Raw genomic sequence first — 4,961 nt, forward strand, 5'->3', positions numbered from 1 at the left:
CTGCGCGAGGGGCGAGGACTGGCAGATAGCGACCGGAAGCGCATGCTGCGGCTGGCTATACGACCGCGCGGAGAAACCGGACGAGTTGGAAGTGATAAAGTGTCCTCGCGCCGTCACGTGACCCTTTCGAACGCGATCGGCCGGGTCGATTTGGGGGGGAGAAAGTGAAAATGCGGGTTCCTCGAGACTGACTCGGAGGTGGCTCGCGCACTTTCTTCCACAGGTGCCATCTGCCTATGGCCCGTTTCAGGGAAGAGCGTGTGGTCGGGGGCAGTTTCAGCGTTCGTGCATGGACCTATCGCGACACAGTTAGGTATGCACCGTTCGAATATTTACAAAATAACAGCCCAGGGGTTCCAACCTAGGCACTCGGCAAGAAAGTCGGCGAGGGATTCGACCGCCGTGATACGCCGCCGCCAAGATAGAGCGCGGCGCCGGCCAATCACGGCCGCCAGATGAAAGCCTCAGAACGTGCAACGCGGAAAATAGCATTGGCCAGACGCCCTTTTTCTCGGCTTCAATGATCTGCGCTACGTTGTAGAGTCTATATAGCCTTGTTTCCGCAGCGCTCCAACGCAGTCATAGCCACGTGCAATAGTGCGTTCCACGACAGCGCGTGCGAATGAGATGCAAAGCGAAGCCAGGGTGGGGCTGCACCACTGCAGGGGAAGGTATAAGCTAGCCTCGACTACACCGTGACAATGTAACACAAAATAGTCAACACCGAGCGTAAATGCTTTTAAGCGGCCTTGCATGGGCGCCGCCAACACCGACCTTCAGTTTTACATCGCAGCTGTTATGGCTAGGGTTCCGTGGATTTTTCGTGTGCGTGACCAAAAACTCTACACTCGCACCGCCGCACGTGCACGCCTTCCCCGTATAGAAGATTCGGAGTAATTATCACCAAAAATAAACTAGGCATTGCTGAACGCTCATTCTCCGCCCAAAGGTATAGCGCTAGAGGTCACAACCAGATGCCAAAGTTTCAGCCCGATCCGATAACTTAATCAAAAGTTATAAGTGATTTTCTGAAAATTTCAATGGGAAAATGGAGCCCATTTTTGCCCGTTTTCGGTTTCTGGTGCTAGAGCCCCATGTATTCGAAAACTCCGTTGGCCGCCATTTTCCTATTGAACTTTTTAGAAAATCCCTTAACTTTTGAGTAAGGTATCGGATCGGGCTGAAACGCTGGCATCTGGTTGTGACCTCTAACGCTACCTTTGGGCGGAGAATGAGCGTTCGGCGATGCCTAGTTTATATTTGCGGTAAAGAAGACCGTGTAAATTTTCTTTTGTGACACCATGTAGACGCGGCGCCACGAGACGCTGCCTACAGGCTCCCCGAGAAATGCTCTGTGCTACCAGACCCTCGCGCTCCAAATCTGCGACCGGGCACTCTATATGGCTCCGTCGTCAAACTGCCAGGCTTTATGAGTATAGAGGAGGCTAATGTCCTCCCCTCCAGTATTGGTCTTCGTGGAGGCCCGTCAACGCCGCTTTCAGAGACTCGGTATCTCCATAAGACAAGAAAAGGTCAACAATGGCTGTAATCTCGCGCGTGTTTAAAACGTCTTAGACCATCCCAGAAGGTTCTGGCCGGTGGCATCTTCAGAGTTCGTGCGCACGGCACGTGCTTTGCTCCTTTTTTGAGTCGGGGAACATGAGCGTGCTGGCGCTGAGGCGATCGCACGATGGGCTGCCGATTTCAAAACACTGGAATGGTGCATTCGCTAAAAACATTTGGTGCCCACCAATGTCTTTTCGAAAGATGAAAATAAAAAGGGCGCATGTTGTGTTCCGGCGAAATACAATGCTGTCAATCGGTGGTCGAGTGGTCTACACACACCAGCTTGAAGCACGTGGAGCGAGAGCTCGCGCTGCAGAACCCAGGGATCCTAGGTTCAATCGCCCCCCCCCCCCCCCCCCTGCCTAGGGTGCCTTCATGTGCGCTTTGCTTGGGGTGATCACATCCGGCCATTTTGTTACGAACGCTTATTTTTATTTTTTGTTCTCAAGCGCGTGAAAGAGCGTGTCCCTGCACGCGCTCGTGGCGCTGACTGTGCTACAGTGACATTTTGTTTCCTGCGATTTCTTTTATTTTACCCGTGAGCGCGTGCTGTCGGCATCGGGTACTACAAACGATGGCATCACCCTAAACAGAAGGACATTGAGGCATTCTACACCTGCCCGTTTCGATCCGGATGAGCATCGTACCGGCGTGCGGTCGTGTATCACTACTGCGTTATGCACGTTAAGGACCCCAGGCTAGCGGTTGCAGTGGCTAAATTGCTCATGCACAGCTGAGACACCAGACACCCACTGAGGCAGACTAACTTCCGGTTGTATAAACATACACATAACAACAATTAGCAATTATGTGTTCCACGCGCCGCACGTGCTGGCCTCAGCAGTAGTAACTTTTCTAAATCAAAAGCCTAAAACAAGTTGTATCTTGCATCTTTTCGTCAACGCTTTATTTTGGTTATTTACTTTGGCTACTCTGTTTGAAATTAAGCAGATTAAATATTGACCCTAACATTCTCAAATTGATTGAAAGTTTCTTGTCTAACAGAACTCAATTTGTAGTTGCTAACGACTTCAAATCATCCTCGTTTCCCGTTACTTCAGGTGTGGCACAAGGGTCTCTGCTGGCCCTCTTCTTTTCCTCATCTACATTAATGGCCTTCCTAACTCTATCGCCTCATCCATCAAGTTGCTTGCTGTGTCATTTTTCGAGTCATTTCTACTAATCCCGATTCCTATGTGTTTCAGTCTGACCCTAACAAAATCTCTAATTGTGTGATATCTGGAAAATGCGTCTGAATACTAACAAGTGTAAAGTAAGGAGAATTACGCGTCAGACCGTTTGTGGCAGCATTTACGATTACCAACTTTCAGGCAGTGCACTTGAACAAGTAACGTCATACAAATACCTATGGGTTCATATAACAGCTAATCTGTCTTGGAAAATGCCTGTCTAACATATAGTAAATAACGCTAGCCGTATGCTTGGATATTTGCGTCGTAACTTTTCTATGGCACCATCATCTTTAAAGCTTCTCCTCTACAAAACTCTCGTCCGCTCTAAGCTGGAGTACGCATCTTCGGTGTGGGACCCAGGCCTGGAGTTTTTTATTAATAACTTAGAATCGATACAGAATCGCAGCGCGCGTTTTGTCTTGTCAAACTACTCCCGTTCATCTAGCGTATCCTCTATGAAGGCAACCTTGAACCTTCCGAACCTTTCTCGGCGCAGAAAAATATCGCGACTCACGCTATTTCATAAAATATATCATTATAACCCGCACCTCAAAACCGAACTTCTTTCAGAGCCATCATACGTATGATCTCGTTCAGACCACCATAACAAAGTAGGCGTGCCACATTGTCGCACTAACTTGTTTTTCGATTCATTTATACCACGGACTAGTAACGAATGGAACCACCTGCCCGCCTCCATCGCAACGACTACCGACGATTTCACTTTCAGATCCGCCATTGAGTGTTATGTACTTTCTCAATAACCTGCATTTTTCATTCTCTGTTAAATTTCTGAATTAACTACCTGTTGTTTGTTTTGTTTTCCACCACTCCCTTCTGTAACGCCCCCTGGGCCTTGAAGGTACTGAAATAAATAAATAAATAAATAAATCTTTTATACGGGGAAGGCGTGCGCATGTGGCGCGTGCAACACCAATCCCTGCATCCTCTTTGATGCTTGGGTAATTTAGCAACAGGTATCCGCACGTGCTGGCGTCTGCAGCATTTAACTGTTCTAAAACAGAAGCCTATGGCATCTTGCACGCGCGTTCATCAACTTCGCTTATCTTGCTTATTTACTTCGAATCTTTCATACGGGAAAGGTGTGCGCGTGCGGCGTGTGGAACATCATTCCCTGCTCTCTTCTTGGTGCTTGTGTAATTTAGCAATAGGTTTATTCCCACTCCTGCCCGTTTCGATTTGGACGAGCATCGTTCCGGCGTGCGGCCGTAAATCGCTACTGCGTGATGAACGTTAAGAGGGGGCGCACCTCAGAGCCCCATAGAGAATACATGAGGTTTTTCACCAAATTAAAAAAATTCTCACATAATAACGGCTGCGCGGATCTTCTTGAAAATTTCGGCTTTAAAGACATTGAGTCATTATCGAGACACTAAGCGCAACAAATGTTTCATCATAAATTTAATTATATTCTTTAAAAAATCATGAAAATGGTCAAAATCGGCTAATTCGGCACTCTTGCGTTCGGAGCGAATTTACAAAATTATCTAAATTCAAATATAAGACGTATTGCGCTTAATGTCTTCTAAATTTATTACGGAATGGAATAATATTCAAATTATTCATGTAAGTCGATTTGTTCCGTAACTACAGCAAATATAAAGAACCAAGGTGTCGGTGCTTGTTTTCGTCGTTTTTAAGGTACCTCTCTCTCCCGTGCGGTGGCGCTCGCTGTCCACGAAATGCGAAATCGTCCGTTCGGAGATCGGCCGGATCGGCACTGTGCGAGGTGTTCTTCCGCGGCCGTATTCCGCGCCCGTATCCTGTTTCATTCTGCACGCCGAGGCGTCAGTGTGCGTGTCTTGCTTTCCTGGTTCTCGCTGGGTAGGTCTCCGTGTTTTCGCAAGTGGCAAATTCACCTTGGAGCTATGGGTCGAAGACAACCGTCCTGTGGCAAGCGGACCGCGAGGTGTTCCACAACCTCGCGGTCCGTCAACGCGTTGTGCTTGTTTCTACTTTTTTTTTTCTTTTAAAAACGTTTTTTTTTTTTTTATTTGACGCAAAGTTTTATTTTATTGTTATCCTTCACACAAACGTCCTTCGGCCTTGGGGTCGTGGAAATCGGGGATGAAGCGTGCACAGAGTAGATCGTTGTTTTCCTCCTTTTTATTTTTCACGGACGTCCTGTGACCTCCGTACGGTTCGTGGTCACCGCAATCTAACGCGGGGAAAAACGGGTCG

The sequence above is a fragment of the Ixodes scapularis genome, unplaced genomic scaffold (assembly GCF_016920785.2).
Source record: "Ixodes scapularis isolate PalLabHiFi unplaced genomic scaffold, ASM1692078v2 PGA_scaffold0__279_contigs__length_252992795, whole genome shotgun sequence".
Taxonomy (NCBI): Eukaryota; Metazoa; Arthropoda; class Arachnida; order Ixodida; family Ixodidae; genus Ixodes; species Ixodes scapularis.